The following is a 19,426-nucleotide window of genomic DNA, read 5'->3' on the forward strand; positions in this document are numbered from 1 at the left end:
GAGCTATATAGAGAAACTTAATGACAGAAGTAGTACTACTTATAGACAGTAGCAGGCGACCGTTGTTTTATCGAGGGCCAATTGATTGAAAAACTGATAGAACTCCTCAAATGGAACGGGCAACAGTTCAATTCCAACGAGGTCATGCTCCTTTTTAACTTTCACATACAAAGTACTCCTCCCCCGAGAGTCTCTGCAGATTTTCATGTACCAATCATGCAATCTTCGCATCATCGTTGATAGAGATCTTTCATCTTTGACGAGAGGCTTCCCGTACTCGTATCTTTGTATCTGCACGTCCATGGGTTCATAATGTACATCGTCGGGCAGGTAATCTGCAAGATTTCTATAACCGGGCACCATCCTCGGATCATTAGCGACGTTGTGGCTAGGCACCTTGAGCGGGGGGCATGATTGCTTCGCTTGTTCGCCGAGTTGGGCAATTTGTTTCCCAGCTCGTCGTTCTTTCAGCCTTTGATCACTGACAGTACTTCCTGACCGCTCCGCTTTGGCAAATTCCTTTCCAATAATGCGCTCATAGTTTCCTTTCGGCGGAGACTTCGGTGGTTTTGTCAGGGCAGCCAGAGTGCGCTTCGCTTTCACCGGATCTACCTTCTCCTCCGGAAGTGGATGTCTCTTTGCTTTCAACCCTTGAAACCAGTCATCCACTTCGGTTCGTGCGATCTCAGCGTTCTCCTCCGGGGTCCTCTCGTATGGTAACTTCTCTGGAGTCTTCAGAGAAGGACCGAATCTGTATGTCCTCCCGCCTCTGGTTGTACTGCTAGACGTCGACCGAGCAGACGGAGCGGTTGTCTTCTTTACTTTCTTACGAGGCGGAGGAGAAGGACTACGACGCGCCGGAACAGCTGGAGCGGCGGCATGTCTCTTCCGCCCTTGCTGACGAGGCGGAGAAGGAGGAGGCTGGCTGCTCGGGCGCGTCGGCACAGGCGAAGAAGGAGGCAGAGTGCCGCCACGCGCTGGAGAAGGAGCCGGTTGAGTGCCCTGATCGTCACTCGCCGGAGGAGGAGGCGGTGGAGGAGGCGGAGTGCCCTGACTCGCCGGAGGAGGAGGCGGTGGAGGAGGCATCCAGTTCGGAAGGTTGATGAGCTCCTTCCGCCATAGGCATGGAGTCTTCAGAGCAGACCCCAGCCTAGTCTCCCCTTCACCGGTAGGGTGGTCAAGCTGGAGGTCCTCAAATCCCTTCGTTATTTCATCCACCATCACCCTAGCATATCCTTCTGGAATTGGCCGGCAGTGAAAAGTTGCGCCGGGTTTAGTAGGATAAACAGAGCCAATAGCCGCCTTGACCTTCAAATTCATCCATTGCGTCATAAGGTGGCAATTTTGAGACTCCGTGATAGCATCCACGGGATAGCTGGCAGGAGCCGTCAAGGCATGCTCCGACTGAAGCAGCTCGGTGGAAGCCACGCTGCTTCTGCGCTGAGATGGCGGGGTAGCTTCGGGGGAAGCTTCGGCAGTACGTTTGCTGCGATTTGCTTCTCGTTCCTCTATTGCGTCTACCCTTGCTTGCAATGCCTGCATTTGGGTCTATTGCACTTTTTCCTCCTCTCATGGGATTTGTAACCGCCTGCGTCCGGAAACCCAACCTTCCATGGAATGGAGTCTGGCGTGCCTCGTGTCCGTCTAGGGTGCTCAGGATTCCCGAGGGCCATTGTGAGCTCGTCATTCTCTCTGTCTGGAAAGAACGTCCCTTGCTGCGCTGCTTCGATATACTGCTTAAGCTTCCTGACTGGTATGTCCATTTGATCGTTCATCCAAATGCACTTCCCTGTTACAGGGTCCAAGGTTCCGCCAGCCCCGAAGAACCAAGTCCGGCAATGGTCTGGCCAGTTAATTGTCTCTGGTTCGATCCCTTTATCAACCAGATCATTCTCAGTCTTGGCCCACTTAGGCCGGGCTACGAGGTAGCCACCTGACCCCATGCGATGGTGATGCTTCTTCTTCGCAGCATTTTGCTTGTTTGTCGCCGACATCTTCTTACTCTTTTCCGATGTCTTGTGGGCCACAAATGCGGGCCAGTGATCTCTGATCTTCTTATATCTGCCCTTGAATTCTGGTGTCTCATTATTTTTGACAAACTTATTCAGCTCTTTCTTCCACCTCCTGAATAGTTCTGCCATCCTCTTAAGAGCAAAAGACTTGATTAATTGCTCTTTAACTGGGTTCTCTGGATTATCCTCTGGCGGTAGGGTGAAATTTGACTTCAGCTCAGTCCAAAGATCATTTTTCTGCATATCATTGACATAAGACACCTCAGGGTCTTCTGTAGCCGGCTTAAACCATTGCTGGATGCTTATCGGGATCTTGTCCCTAACCAGAACCCCGCACTGAGCAACAAATGCGTTCTTTGTTCGGATGGGTTCAATCGGTTGGCCGTCGGGCGCGATTGCTATGATCTCAAACCTTTCATCCGAGCTCAACTTTTTCTTCGGGCCTCGTCTCTTTACCGAAGTTGTGCTTGATCTGGAGGGCTAGAAAAAAGAACAAAGACTTAATTAATATGTGTACATACCAAAACAATGAATGCATCAATCAGCTAGTCAGCACAGGCTTAACTAATATATATACCTTGCCGGACTCGGTTCGGTCACCGGAGCCGTCATCACGGTCTCCTTCTTGCACCGGCATTGGGTCACCGGAGCCGTCCTCATGTTCTTCTTCTTGCACCGGCATTAGGTCACCGTAGCCAGCTTCTTCACCCTCTCCTTCCAGACCATCGGTGTCGTTGAGAAACAACGAGACGGCATCACTTCCTTCTGCGATTATGTCCCTCAACAACGCTTCTTTTGCTTCGTCTCGGGCGGTGTCCATAGTTTCTGCAAATATTTACAACATGGCAATTATTATTCAAACATGACAGATGGATATATTAGTGGCAAACATAGAACTAGCTACCTAATCATAGTAAGGAATCATATATATTAATTTGTGGCCTCGACGCTGCTTCTCTAGGGTTTGGGGTGGCCTCGACAACGCTTCAAGGGTTTGGGGTGGCCTCGAGAACGCTTCAAGGAGGGGGTAATATCGACCCCCCCCCCCACGTGTTGAAGCTATCGGGAGGGGGTATATATCGACAACGACGACACCACATCTATGTCCCTCGATGACCCTCGTTCCCGATAAAAAAAGAGGAAGAAGAAGAAAAAAAGAGGAGAAGAAAGAATAGAGGAGAAGAACTCCTCTATTCTTTCTTCTCCTCTTTTTTTTCTTCTTCCTCTTCTTTTTTTATCCTCTTCTTCCTCTCAAGTTCGAGAGGATCGCCGAGGGGTCGGGAGGTTGCCTAGTGTCAAAGGATTCAACAAAACCATGTCTTCATCATTTGGTGAAAGTAACAGGTGCATGATGGTACGAAGCTCTCCAAAGTTATTTTGGAACGGAGTCCTAGATAGGATAATTTGCTTTTTGGTACAAAGTTCAGCAAGAACCTTCCAAATATCGTTATTTGGAAGGCCTTTGCTGAAATTCATACAAAAAGGCAAATTATCCTATCCGGGACACCATTCCAAAATAACTTTGGAGGACTTCGTCATGCCCTGGTTACTTCTGGCTAATGATGAAGCCATGGATTTCTTCAATACTTTGACACTAGGAAATATCTCTCTCGACCCCTCGGCGATCCTCGACCCCTCGAACCCTCGACGACCCTGGAACCCTCGACCCCTCGGCAATCCTCTTCTTCCTCTCATGTTCAAGAGGATCGCCGAGGGGTCGGGATGTTGCCTAGTGTCAAAGGATTCAACAAAACCATGTCTTCATCATTAGGTGAAAGTAACAGGTGCATGATGGTACGAAGCTCTCCAAAGTTATTTTGGAACGGAGTCCTAGATAGGATAATTCGCTTTTTGGTACAAAGTTCAGCAAGAACCTTCCAAATATCGTTATTTGGAAGGCCTTTGCTGAAATTCATACAAAAAGGCAAATTATCCTATCCGAGACACCATTCCAAAATAACTTTGGAGGACTTCGTCATGCCCTGGTTACTTCCGGCTAATGATGAAGCGATGGATTTCTTCAATACTTTGACACTAGGAAACCTCTCTCAACCCCTCGGCGATCCTCGACCCCTCGAACCCTCGATGACCCTGGAACCCTCGACCCCTAGACGACCCTGGAACCCTCGACCCTCGATCCCTCGACCCTATAGAACCCTCGAACCCTCGACCCTGAAACCCTCGACCCTTGACCCCTTAACGACCCTCGACCCTCTACCCTAGTTCCCGACCCTCGACCCCTCGGCGATCCTCGACACCCTCGTTCCCGATTAAAATTAAGAAGATGAAGAAGAAGAAGAAGAAAAAAGAGGAGAAGAAGAAAGGAATAGCTAGAGGAGAAGATCGAAGAAAAAAAGGAAGAAAAAAAAGAGGAGAAGAAGAAAGGAATAGTGGAGAAGAAGAAAAAATAGAATATATTCTATTTTCTCTTCTTCTCCACTATTCCTTTCTTCTTCTCCTCTTCTTTTTCTTCTTTTTTCTTCTTCTTATTTATTTCTCCTCTTCTTCCTCTCCTCTTCTTCTTTCTTTCCTCTTCTTATTTTCTTTCTTTCCTATACTTCTTTTCCTTCCTTCTTAATATCACTTAGCAAATTTTGCAACGATAGAGAGGGGGTGCTCCCGTGGTCTAAAATCCGTCTATGCATGATAGAAAATTCTGAAAAAATACATCTATGTCCCTCAACGTCCCCGCCTCTCTCATGAACAAAAAAAATATGTGAATTAAAAAAACATCATGTTCTATGAACAAAAAAACATCATATTTCATCCACATTCGTGCATACATCATATATGTGATCATCTATGAAAAAAACATCATATTCTATAAAAAATCATTACATATATATATAAACAAGCATATATATATAACAAGCACATATATATATATATATAAAACAAGCATATATATGAAAAAAAATTGCAAAGGGAGGGCGGGGCGCGGGCGACGGCGAGGGGCGGGCCGGGGCGGCGCGCGTCGGGGCAGGGGCGGGCGGCGACGGCGAGTCCGTGGCAGGGGCTCGGGGCGCGGGGCGGCGCGCGCGAGCAGGGGAGCTCGAGGCGACGGCGGGGACGGCGAGGGTGCCGGCGCGCGGGGGCGGGACGGGGCAGGGGCAGGGCGACGGTGACGAGGAGCGGGCGGCGATGGCAAGCACGGGGCAGGGGCGCGGGGCGACGACGACGGCGAGCACGGGCAGCCTGGCGACGTCGGGGGCAAATGGTCGATGAGAAACTGAAAAATTCCTAAGTCCTGCTTATATACACAGAGTATTGGTCCCGGTTCGTGGCACCAACCGGGACTAAAGGGGGGCATTGGTCACGGTTGGTGCCACGAACTGTGACCAATGCCCCCTTTAGTCCCGGTTGGTGCCACCAACCGGGACCAATGGCCTTGTGCTGCCCCGCGCCCAAATGTTTAGTCCCACCTCGCTAGTTGAGACGGCTCGGGAGTGGTTTATAAGCGCTGCTGCGCCCACCCTCCCGAGCTCCTCTCAACTGCAGGCTTTCGGGCCTAATCTGTCACTGCAATGCTTGTGGGCCTACTGGGCCTACTGCGGGCCTGAATCCTGGCACATGGTAGGGTTTCTAGTCGTATTCAGGCCGTGGTGGCCCAGTAGGTGGCATTTTTTTGTTTTTTTGTTGCTTTATTTATTTTCTTTTGTTTTTTGCTTTATTTTTTAATTCTTTATGCTTTTAGTTTTAGAAAAATTATAAACTTTTTGTTAATGCCATTAGTTTTCAAATTTGAAAACACTTTTTTAGTTTTTTTGTTTTCTTTGGAAAAATTATAAACTTTTTGTTAATGCCATTAGTTTTCAAATTTGAAAACACTTTTTTAGTTTTTTTGTTTTCTTTGTTGCTTTATTTATTTTATTTTGTGATTAAATTTACTATAAAAATAGTTTTTTCCTGTTTTTTTGATTTGTTTTTTGCATTATTTATTTTCTTTTGTTTTTTGCTTTAATTTTTAATTCTGTTTGCTTTTAGGTTAGCAAAATTATAAACTTTCTGTTAGTGCCATTAGTTTTAGAAAAATTATAAACTTTCTGTTAGTGCCATTAGTTTTCAAATTTGAAAACACTTTTTTAGTTTTTTTGTTTTCTTTGTTGCTTTATTTATTTTATTTTGTGATTAACTTTACTATAAAAATAGTTTTTTCCTGTTTTTTGATTTGTTTTTGCATTATTTATTTTCTTTTGTTTTCTGCTTTAATTTTTAATTCTGTTTTCTTTTAGGTTAGCAAAATTATAAACTTTTTGTTAGTGCCATTAGTTTTACAAAAATTATAAAATTTCTGTTAGTGCCATTAGTTTTCAAATTTGAATAGTTAAAATTTGAATTCTTTTAAAATTGTTTGAATCACAAGTTTGTGATTAACTTACTAAAAAATGAGAATAGATGCGCTTATAGAGAAAATTCAACCTAAATTCCTAGTAAATTTCTATGAATTTCAGAGAAATTCACTATGAATTTAGGTTAAACTTTTCTCTATTAGGGCATCTATTTTCACTTCGAGAGGAGCTCAACAAGGCAGAGAGGGAAGGGCTTATAAACCGGTGTGAGGCCCCTTCGGTTGGCGAGGTGGGACTAAACTCTGCCCGCAACGAGGACCAACCCTTTAGTCCCGGTTTCTGGCACAAACCGGGACTAATGGTCATGGGCTAGGGGCGAACCATAAGACATGAAAGAATTTCAAATGAACTCTGAAAAAGTTGAAAGTTGGGATGGTATCATAATTTCACCCACATAGCATGTGCATGTACAAAACGGACAATGGTAGCATGTTCGTGTGTTACAAAGTTGGCATGGTATCATCATAATAGTTGCGGGAGAAAGTCTTCACTTTTTCTTCGCTTGTGTCATTTGCTTATTGCGCCATAACCATGGATAATCTTCATTGTTTATCAGGATGCTTGGGTCAGCCTTGACATTGAAGGGAGGAATTTCATGAAACTTTTCATAATCTTCAGACATGTCTGTCTTGCCGTCCACTCCCAGGATGTCCCTTTTTCCTGGAAGAACTATGTGGCGCTTTGGCTCATCGTATGATGTATTCGCTTCCTTATCTTTTCTTTTTCTCGGTTTGGTAGACATGTCCTTCACATAGATAACCTGTGCCACATCATTGGCTAGGACGAACGGTTCGTTAGTGTACCCAAGATTTTTCAGATCCACTGTTGTCATTCCGTACTGTGGGTCTACCTGTACCCCGCCGCCTAACAGATTGACCCATTTGCACTTAAACAAAGGGACCTTAAAATCAGGTCCGTAGTCAAGTTCCCATATGTCCACTATGTAACCATAATATGTGTCCTTTCCGCTCACGGTTGCTGCATCAAAGCGGACACCGCTGTTTTGGTTGGTGCTCTTTTGATCTTGGGCGATCGTGTAAAATGTATTCCCATTTATCTCGTATCCTTTGTAAGTCAATACATTCAAAGATGGTCCCCTAGACAACAAGTACAACTCATCACAAACAGTGTTGTCACCTCTGAGACGTGTTTCCAACCAACTGCTGAAAGTCCTGATGTGTTCACATGTAATCCAGTCGTCGCACTGCTCCGGGTGTTTGGAGCGCAGACCGTTCTTGTGTTCATCGACATACGGGGTCACCAAGGTAGAGTTCTGTAGAACTGTGTAGTTTGCTTGAGACCAAGAATATCCGTCCCTGCATATTATTGAGTCTCTTCCAAGAGTGCCTTTTCCAGTCAGTCTCCCCTCATACCGCGATTTAGGGAGACCTATCTTCTGAAGGCCAGGAATGAAGTCAACACAAAACCCGATAACGTCCTCTGTTTGATGGCCCATGGAGATGCTTCCTTCTGGCCTAGCGCGGTTATAGACATATTTCTTTAGGACTCCCATGAACCTCTCAAAGGGGAACATATTGTGTAGAAATATGGGCCCCAAGATGACAATCTCGTCGACTAGATGAACTAGGATGTGCGTCATGATATTGAAGAAGGATGGTGGGAACACCAGCTCGAAACTGACAAGACATTGCGCCACATCACTCCTTAGCCTTGGTACGATTTCTGGATCGATCACCTTCTAAGAGATTGCATTGAGGAATGCACATAGCTTCACAATGACTAATCGGACGTTTTCTGGTAGAAGCCCCCTCAATGCAACCGGAAGCAGTTGCGTCATAATCACGTGGCAGTCATGAGACTTTAGGTTCTGAAACTTTTTCTCTGGCATATTTATTATTCCCTTTATATTCGACGAGAAGCCAGTCGTGACCTTCATACTGAGCAGGCATTCAAAGAAGATTTCTTTCTCTTCTTTCATAAGAGCGTAGCTGGCAGGACCTTTATACTGCTTCGGAGGCATGCCGTCTTTTTCGTGCAAACGTTGGAGGTCCTCCCGTGCCTCAGGTGTATCTTTTGTCTTCCCATACACGCCCAAGAAGCCTAGCAGGTTCACGCAAAGGTTCTTCGTCACGTGCATCACATCGATTGAGGAGCGGACCTCTAGGTCTTTCCAGTAGGGTAGGTCCCAAAATATAGATTTCTTCTTCCACATGGGTGTGTGTCCCTCAGCGTCATTCGGAACAGCTAGTCCACCGGGACCCTTTCCAAAGATTACATAGTGTAAATCATTGACCATAGCAAGCACGTGATCACCGGTGCGCATGGCAGGATTCTTTCGGTGATCTGCCTCGCCTTTGAAATGCTTGCCTTTCTTTCGACATTGATGGTCGGTCGGAAGAAATCGACGATGGCCCAGGTACACATTCTTCCTGCATTTGTCCAGGTATATACTTTCAGTGTCATCTAAACAGTGCATGCATGCGTGGTATCCTTTGTTTGTCTGTCCTAAAAGGTTACTGAGAGCGGGCCAATCGTTGATGGTCACGAACAGCAATGCCTTAAGGTTAAATTCCTCCTGTCTGTGCTCATCCCACGTACGTACACCGCTTCCATTCCACAGCTATAAAAGTTCTTCAACTAATGGCCTTAGGTACACATCAATTTCGTTGCCGGGTTGCTTAGGGCCTTGGATGAGAACTGGCATCATAATGAACTTCCGCTTCATGCACATCCAAGGAGGAAGGTTATACATACATAGAGTCACGGGCCAGGTGCTGTGATTGCTGCTCTGCTCCCCGAAAGGATTAATGCCATCCGCGCTTAAAGAAAAGCATACATTCCTTGGGTCCTTTGCAAAATCATCCCAGTACTTTCTCTCGATTTTCTCCACTGCGACCCGTCAGCGGGTGCTCTCAACTTCCCATCTTTCTTTCGGTTCTCACTGTGCCATCGTATCAACTTGGCATGCTCTTCGTTTCTAAACAGACATTTCAGCCGTGGTATTATAGGAGCATACCACATCACCTTCGCAGGAACCCTCTTCCTGAGGGGCTCGCCGTCAACATCACCAGGGTCATCTCGTCTGATCTTATACTGCAATGCACCGCATACCGGGCATGCGTTCAGATCCTTGTATGCACCGCAGTAGAGGATGCAGTCATTAGGGCATGCATGTATCTTCTCCACCTCGAATCCTAGAGGGCATACGACCTTCTTTGCTGCATATGTACTGTCGGGCAATTCGTTATCCTTTGGAAGCTTCTTCTTCAATATTTTCAGTAGCTTCTCAAATCCTTTGTCAGCCACAACATTCTCTGCCTTCCACTGCAGCAATTCCTGTACGGTACCGAGCTTTGTGTTGCCATCTTCGCAATTGGGGTATAACCCTTTTTTGTGATCCTCTAACACGCGATCGAACTTCAGCTTCTCCTTTTGACTTTCGCATTGCGTCCTTGCATCGACAATGACCCGGCGGAGATCATCATCATCGGGCACATCGTCTGGTTCCTCTTGATCTTCAGCAGGTTCACCCGTTGTAGCATCATTGGGCACATCGTCTGGTTCCTCTTGATCTTCACCAGCTCCCCCCGTTGCAGCATCACCGTATTCAGGGGGCACATAGTTGTCATCGTACTCTTCTTCTTCGCCGTCTTCCATCATAACCCCTATTTCTCCGTGCCTCGTCCAAACATTATAGTGTAGCATGAAACCCTTGTAAAGCAGGTGGGAGTGAAGGATTTTCCGGTTAGTGTAAGACCTCGTATTACCACATTGAGTGCATGGACAACACATAAAACCATTCTTCTTGTTTGCCTCAGCCGCATCGAGAAACTCATGCACGCCCTTAATGTACTCGCGGGTGTGTCTGTCACCGTACATCCATTGCCGGTTCATCTGCACACATTATATATAATTAAGTGTCCAAATTAATAGAAGTTCATCATCACATTAAAACGAAAGTGCATACATAGTTCTCATCTAACAACATATAGCTCTCCAGAGCATCTAATTAATTAAACCATACATTGAAACTATGTAAAACATTTCAATGCGAAAACAAATGCGATCATAATCGCAACCAAGGTAACAATTGATCCAACGGCATAATGATACCAAGCCTTGGTATGAATGGCATATTTTCTAATCTTTCTAATCTTCAAGCGCATTGCATCCATCTTGATCTTGTGATCATCGACGACATCCGCAACATGCAACTCCAATATCATCTTCTCCTCCTCAATTTTTTTATTTTTTCCTTCAACAAATTGTTTTCTTCTTCAACTAAATTTAACCTCTCGACAATAGGGTCGGTTGGCATTTCCGATTCACATACATCCTACATAAATAAAATCTATGTCACGTTGGTCGGCATAATTTTCATAAACAATAAATGAACCAATAGTTATAAAGATAATATATATACCACATCCGAATCATAGACAGGACGAGGGCCGACGGGGGCGAATACCAAAACCATCGCACTATATAAGATGCAATAATAAAAGTAAGAAAATAATACAAGTATCTATGTAAACATACAAGTAAGAATATTTTTCCTTTCAGAAAGAAGATAAGAACAAGAGGCTCACCACGGTGGTGCCGGCGATGAGCTCGGGGCGGGTGATCGACGGCGGTGAAGACGGGGACGGGGCGTGACGGGCCGCTAAACCTAGACAAATATTATGGAAAATGGAGCTTGGAGGTCGAGCTTGGAGAGGAGAAAGCTTAAGTAGTGTGGCTCGGGCATTCCATCGAACACCTTGTGTGCATAGGAGGTGAGCTAGAGCACCACCAAGCCCTCTCCTCCTCGGCCAGAGAAAAACAGAGCACTGGGGTGCTCTGCTCGCGAGCGAGGGGTATATATAGGCACCTCATTGGTCCCGGTTGGTGACATGAGCCGGGACTAAAGGGGAGCCTTTGGTCCCGGTTCAAGCCACCAACCGGGAACAAAAGGTCCAGATGAACCGGGACCAATGGCCCACGTGGCCCGGCCGACCCCCTGGGCTCATGAACCGGGACCAATGCCCACATTGGTCCCGGTTCTGGGCTGAACCGGGACTAATGGGCTGACCCGGCCTGGACCAAAGCCGTGTATTCTACTAGTGTCTCTCTATCCTCCCTATCTTTCTCTATTTGCCTCTTTTTACCCTTTGCACCTTCTGCCGTTATGTCTGAAATTGGGGAAATTATTGTCGATATGGACAATAATAATATCATGAAAAATTCTGATGCTCCTACTAAAGAACCACCCATCTTACATACAAAAAAAAATCCGTGATGGTAGTGGTAATATTTTTGGAAAAGGAGTTATTCAAGATTTCTTTACTTGTGACGGTGCTTTAGTTACCTTCTATGGGTAGTTCTATTATTCATAGAACTAGTAGTCTTGTGGATGCTATTGCCATGCTTGTAGTTGAACTTGAAAGACAATTCATGCACATGCACCCTTGCATACAAAGGATTTTCCTAGAATTTTCTAACATTGAGCATTCTTCTGTTAAGTGTGCCGCTACTATCTTTTTGGCTCATGAGTTTAGATTCATAATAAAAGAGGCCAAAGAAATCTTTGCACATTATAGGGTGGACGCTTGTCATCCTCCCATAGAGGCCATCCTCTTTGATCAAGAAGAAATAATGCGTTTTCAATCTCTAGACTATGTTGCTTTCAATGAAAATCTTAGAAAAAGGGTTCCTACCAATGTTTTAGTTGATAGAATTTCTGAACTTAATGATGATTTGGCTATTTGAAATAATGAACTAGGATATTCTCTTGAATATATGCTCACAAAGTTCTGTCAAAAGAATGCTTATAATGATGAATTGGTTGTGCAATATGAAGGACCAAAGGAGGAACCTATACCTCCCAAGGTTGATCTTGGGGACTTTTGCCCCATTAAATTTAGCCCTTTTCATTACTTTTGCTTGCCTCAAATAAAACTTTCTGCCGAACGTAGAGAATATGAAATGAGTTTTAATGATCTATCTTACTATTATGGCAATACCTAGATCTATCCTTGCCTTTTATGCCTAGCTAGGGGCGTTAAACGATAGCACTTGTTGGGAGGCAACCCAATTTTATTTTTATTCCTTGCTTTTTATCCTGTTTAGTAATAAATAATTTATCTAGCCTCTGTTTAGGTTGTGTTTTTTGTGTTTAATTAGTGTTTGTGCCAAGTAGAACCGTTGGGAAGACTTGGGGAAAGTCTTGTTAATCTTGCTGTAAAAAACAGAAACTTTAGCGGTCACGAGAACTGCTGCCATTTTTATTTGGAAAGTGCTATTTAGTTAATTCTTTGTGCAGATGCTTAATAGATAAACTCCTCACGTCTAGAAATTTATTTTAGAATTTTTGGGGTTCCAGATCTTGCGCTAGCTTCAGATTACCACAGACTGTTCTGTTTTTGTCAGATTATGTTTTTCGTGTGTTGTTTGCTTATTTTGATGAATCTATGGCTAGTAAAATAGTTTATAAACCATAGAGAAGTTGGAATACAGTAGTTTTAACACCAATATAAATAAACAATGAGTTCATTACAGTAGCTTGAAGTAGTATTTTGTTTTCTTTCGCTAACGGAGCTCACGAGATTTTCTACTTTAAGTTTTGTGTTGTGAAGTTTTCAAGTTTTGGGTAAAGATTTGATGGATTATGGAACAAGGAGTGGCAGGAGCCTAAGCTTGGGGATGCCCATGGCACCCCCAAGATAATCTAAGGACACCTAAAAGCCAAAGCTTGGGGATGCCCCGGAGGGCATCCCCTCTTTTCGTCTACTTCTATCGGTAACTTTACTTGGAGCTATATTTTTATTCACCACATGATATGTGTTTTGCTTGGAGCGTCTTGTATGATTTGAGTCTTTATTTTTTAGTTTACCAAAATCATCCTTGCTGTACACACCTTTTGAGAGAGCAATATATGATTTGGAATTTGTTAGAATACTCTATGTACTTCACTTATATCATTTGAGTTATATAATTTTGCTCTAGTACTTCACTTATATCTTTTAGAGCACGGTGGTGGATTTGTTTTATAGAAACTATTGATCTCTCATGCTTCACTTAGATTATTTTGAGAGTCTTAAATAGCATGGTAATTTGCTTAAATAATCCCAATATGATTGGTATTCAAGAATAGTAAAAACTTTCGTATGAGTGTGTTGAATACTATGAGAAGTTTGATGCTTGGTAATTGTTTTGAGATATGAAGATGGTGATATTAAAGTTATTCTAGTTGAGTAGTTGTGAATTTGAGAAATACTTGTGTTAAGGTTTGTGATTCCCGTAGCATGCACGTATGGTGAACCGTTATGTGATGAAGTCGGAGCATGATTTAATTTTTGATTGTCTTCCTTATGAGTGTCGGTCGGGGACAAGCGATGGTCTTTTCCTACCAATCTATCCCCCTAGGAGCATGCACATAATACTTTGCTTTGATAACTTGTAGATTTTTGCAGTAAGTATATGAGTTCTTTATGACTAATGTTGAGTCCATGGATTATACGCACCTTTCTCACCCTTCCACCTTTGCTAGCCTCTCTAATACCGCGCACCTTTTGCCGTATCATACACCCACCATATACCTTCCTCAAAACAGCCACCATACCTACCTATTATGGCATTTCCATAGCCATTCCGAGATATATTGCCATGCAACTTTCCACCTTTCCGTTTATTATGACACACTCCATCATTGTCATATTGCTTAGTTGACATCGTATTTGTGGCAAAGCCACCATTCATAATTCTTTCATACGTGTCACTCTTGATTCATTGCATATCCCGGTACACCGCGGGAGGCATTCATATAGAGTCATATTTTGTTCTAAGTATCGAGTTGTAATTGTTGAGTTGTAAGAAAAATAAAAGTGTGATGATCATCATTATTAGAGCATTGTCCCAGTGAGGAAAGGATGATGGAGACTATGATTCCCCCACAAGTCGGGATGAGACTCCGGACAAAAAATAAAAAAGAGAGGAAAAGAGGCCATAAAAAAAAGAGAAAAGGCCCAAATAAAAAAATGAGAGAAAAAGAGAGAAGGGACAATGCTACTATCCTTTTACCACACTTGTGCTTCAAAGTAGCACCAGGATATGATCTTCATGAATAGAGAGTCCTTTCTGTTATCACTTTCATATACTAGTGGGAATTTTTCATTATAGAACTTGGCTTGTATATTCCAATGATGGGCTTCCTCAAAATGCCCTAGGTCTTCATGAGCAAGCAAGTTGGATGCACACCCACTTAGTTCTTTTTGAGCTTTCATATACTTATAGCTCTAGTGCATCCGTTGCATGGCAATCCCTACTCACTCACATTGATATCTATTGATGGGCATCTCCATAGCCCGTTGATACGCCTAGTTGATGTGAGACTATCTTCTCCCTTTTTGTCTTCTCCACAACCACTTCTATTCCACCTATAGTGCTATGTCCATGGCTCACGCTCATGTATTGCGTGAAGATTGAAAAAGTTTTGGAAATTCAAGTATGAAACAATTGCTTGGCTTGTCATCGGGGTTGTGCATGATTTAAATACGTTGTGTGGTGAAGATAGAGCATAGCCAGACTATATGATTTTGTAGGGATAACTTTCTTTGGCCATGTTATTTTGAGAAGACATAATTGCTTTTAGTATGCTTGAAGTATTATTATTTTTATGTCAATATTGAACTTTTGTCTTGAATCTTTTCGGATCTGAATATTCATACCACAATTAAGAAGAATTACATTGAAATTATGCCAAGTAGCATCCGCATCAAAAATTCTGTTCTTATCATTTACCTACTCGAGGACGAGCAGGAATCAGGAATTAAGCTTGGGGATGCTTGATATGTCTCCAACGTATCTATAATTTTTGATTGCTCCATGCTATATTATCTACTATTTTGGACATTATTGGGATTTATTATCCACTTTTATATTATTTTTGGGACTAACCTATTAACCAAAGGCCCAGCCCAGAATTGTTGTTTTTTGCCTATTTTAGGGTTTCGAAGAAAAGGAATATCAAACGGAGTCCAAACAGAATGAAACCTTCGGGAACGTGATTTTCTCACCGAACATGATCCAGGAGACTTGGACCCTACATCAAGCAACCAACAGGGAGGCCACGAGGTAGGGGGCGCGCCTACCCCCCCCCCAGGCACGCCCTCCACCCTCGTGGGCCCCCTGTTGCTCCACCGACGTACTCCTTCCTCCTATATATACCTACATACCCCCAAACGATCAGATACGGAGCCAAAACCCTAATTTCTCCGTCGTAACTTTCTGTATCCACGAGATCCCATCTCGGGGCATGTTTCGCAGCTCTGCCGGAGGGGGCATCAATCACAGAGGGCTTCTACATCAACACCATAGCCTCTCCGATGAAGTGTGAGTAGTTTACCTCAGACCTTCGGGTCCATAGTTATTAGCTAGATGTCTTCTTCTCTCTTTTTTGATCTCAATACAAAGTTCTCCCCCTCTCTTGTGGAGATCTATTCGATGTAATCTTTTTTTTGCGGTGTGCTTGTTGAGACCGATGAATTGTGGGTTTATGATCAAGTTTATCTATGAAAAATATTTGAATCTTCTCTGAATTCTTTTATGTATGATTGGTTATCCTTGCAAGTCTCTTCGAATTATGAGTTTGGTTTGGCCTACTAGATTGATCTTTCTTGCAATGGGAGAAGTGCTAGGCTTTGGGTTCAATCTTGCGGTGTCCTTTCCCAGTGACAGTTGGGGCAGCAAGGCATGTATTGTATTGTTGCCATCGAGGTTAACAAGATGGGGTTTTTATCATATTGCATGAATTTATCCCTCTACATCATGTCATCTTGCTTAAGGCGTTACTCTGTTCTTATGAACTTAATACTCTAGATACATGCTGGATAGCGGTTGATGTGTGGAGTAATAGTAGTAGATGCAGGCAGGAGTCGGTCTACTTGTCTTGGACGTGATGCCTATATACATGATCATACCTAGATATTCTCATAACTATGCTCAATTTTGTCAGTTGCTCAACAGTAATTCGTTCACCCACCGTAAAATACCTATGCTCTTGAGAGAATCCACTAGTGAAACATATGGTCCTCGGGTCTATCTTCATCATATTAATCTTCCAATACTTAGTTATTTTCATTGCTTTTACTTTACTTTGCATCTTTATCATAAAAATACCAAAAATATTATCTTATCATATCTATCAGATCTCACTCTCGTAAGTGACCGTGTAGGGATTGACAACCCCTTATGGCGTTGGTTGCGAGGATTTATTTGTAATGTGTAGGTGCGAGGGACTCGCGCATAGCCTCCTACTGGATTGATACCTTGGTTCTCAAAAACTGAGGGAAATACTTATGCTACTTTGCTGCACCACCCTTTCCTCTTCAAGGGAAAACCAACGCAAGTGCTCAAGAGGTAGCATCCAGCACGCGATGGCTCCCCGCGATCCTCGTCAGAGGGATCGCTAGACTCAAAGGAGATGACTAGCATGTCTCCGCCACCTGCTCATTCCGTCTACCAAGGGTGACGACGAGGTGGTGTCGCAAAAGACCTTCCTCGACCGGGGGGCTTCCGGAGATCGTCGGGGTGGCGCCCCAGGACGATTCCTCAATTGCCGAACGCATGGGGGAAAATGCCCCTATGGGGACTGGTGACAGGGGCCGGGTTCCCTTCGGACCTGGGCCGGATACCATTTCGGAGATCTATGCGGCTCCGGAGTCCAGCAAACGGCATGCCCCGAAAGGAGGGAATGTGTCTGTTCCGCTAGTGACCTCTATCCAACTAGAGGCGCCGAATAACCTGCTGGAGGCGCTATGAGGTGCCTCTATTGTGGATGCACACCGCGCCCTTATGGGCACGGTAATAGAGAAGGTCCAGTTCATGAAAAGCGGACTAACTAAAGCCTGCACTAGCCTTCTATCAGGCTTGGAGGTAAGTAATGCGTTTGTAGGAAGAATATAACAGTATAGACAGTAGCCCCTGATGCTCTGTTTGGTGTTCGGAAAGAAAAGGCCGAATAGAGGATCGAGAAGAAATATCGTAGGAGTCTAACATAAGTTGTCTTTGTGAATAAGCAGGTGCCGCTGCAGGCTGCCACCGCTCATGCTGCAGAGGTCTCCGGATTGAAGTGGGAACTGGAGCGGGCCGAGGAAGAGCTCGGCCTCGTAAAAAGCAGCTAGAGGATAGCCAAGGTATGTACTGACCTGCTGGTACCTTTTAAGAAAAAATGAATAGTCCGTTCAGACTGAGTTGTCATGAACTTTATTAGGGGCCATGACCGAGGTGTCAGCCCACAAGAAGGTGTTAGCCGAGGCTGAGGACAAAGCGGCTAAGGAACGCGCCGCGCGCGAGAAGCACGAGGCCCAGGTTGGCGAGGCGCAGCAACGACTCTAGGGCGCAATTGAGAGATTTGAGTCCTTGGAGCACGATTTTAAGGCGCAAGAGTCCGAACTGGCGAAGGCTCGCTGGAGCGCACAGGATGCACGAGCCGAAGCCCAAGATGCCCTCTAGGAAATTCAGGCGGCCAAGGAGATTGCGGCGGGTAATTCTTTCACCATGCAAAGCAATTATGTAGAAGAAACGTTCCTTGTACTTATCCCAATTTGGGTTTTCCAGAGGCGTTTACGGATCTGCCACATAGTATATCTGATGCTGCCGAGCATTATAGAGCCAAAGAAGGGATGTCTACGGAGAAGCTATTCTGGTCCCAATATCTTGGACCCGAATATCAGTTGTCCTCCAGCGACCAGCTAAAGCAGTTGGTCGAGTTGCACAGCTCGGCAGAGCTAGCCATGAAGGACCTGATAGTCCGGTTGTGGCCTGCCAAGCCTATACCTAGCAGCTATTTCGGACTTGTTAAGCGGCTTGTAAATGCCTGTCCGCGGCTCAAAACCGTGAAGTGGTCGGTCTGCATTGAAGGTGCGCGTATGGCCTTTGCCTGTGTCAAGACGCATTGGGCAAAGCTGGATGCCAAGAAGCTGATGTCCGAGGGGCCGCCGAAGGGAAAGGAGCATCGTCGACCCGAGCTCTATTTTGATGGCGTCCTGGAGGGGTCCCGCCTTGCGGCGGAGTAATGTTCGAAGGATGTCATATTCCCATGAGAACATTTGTATTATCTTGTCCTATAATATGGAACAATTATGTTATGTATTATAATGCTTGTGATTTACATTTTACCTCCTGTGCGGCCGTTTATGAAATCTGAGGGTTGACCAGTCATCGACTTCTGCCCCCACGTAGATAGTACAGGGGTGTTCGGGATAAATCTAAACACTCTTTACTCCATATTCTGTTCCTTAAATGAGGTGTTTAGCGCAATGAACAAGGCAATCAGACTATGCGACCCTTACCGCCCTCACTTAGCCATAGGAGTTTGACAATTAAAAAAGTTGGCGAAGCCCCTGGTATTCGGAAGGCCGAACTAGGGGCGTTATACACGCCTAATCAGAGGGACCAATTCTTCGCAAGAAGCGGAAAAAATCTCTAACGATTGGGAACCTCTCGAACAGCTGACCGGCTCTTGCCGCATCATGACAGTCAGTTTTCGGCTTTCTCTACTAAGGTGCTCGTCCGGAAGAACCAGGACACAATCGCAGTAGTTCTCCCTTTACTACCCTAGCCGATATAGCGGAACATAAGGTAGTAAGCACAGGAGCCGGCCAACCCAACTATTGACCAAAGACATGATTCGGAGCCGATGCATATAATGCTATAAGTTCACGGTGCCAAACTATACTGGAAAAGTGTTCAGACTTTTATTGTCGTAATACGGGGTGTAATGAATCCCCTAGCGCAGTAATGCATAACATAGTGTATGCGTGCAATAAGTAATATACACAAAGGTGAGGAAACAGGAAAAATTAAGTAATAACCTGATGCCACCATTTATTCACCATTGTGATGTAATTAGTGCGTCGAGGCGTACTTTGTGCGAGTAATGTCATAAGCAAGTAAAGCTATTTAACATGACGCAACCAAGGGCGAGCTACGTGCGGGTATGTAAAACAAGTATGGCAATCGTTTAATAGAGACCACCTGGGGATTCCCTTGTATGCCAGAGCTTCTTGCCTCCTTGGTGTGTTCTGCAAGCGGGTCGTACGCATAGACCTCGAAAAGAGAAAAGAC

The sequence above is a fragment of the Triticum urartu genome, chromosome 1 (genome assembly GCF_003073215.2).
Source record: "Triticum urartu cultivar G1812 chromosome 1, Tu2.1, whole genome shotgun sequence".
In the NCBI taxonomy this organism is placed as follows: domain Eukaryota; kingdom Viridiplantae; phylum Streptophyta; class Magnoliopsida; order Poales; family Poaceae; genus Triticum; species Triticum urartu.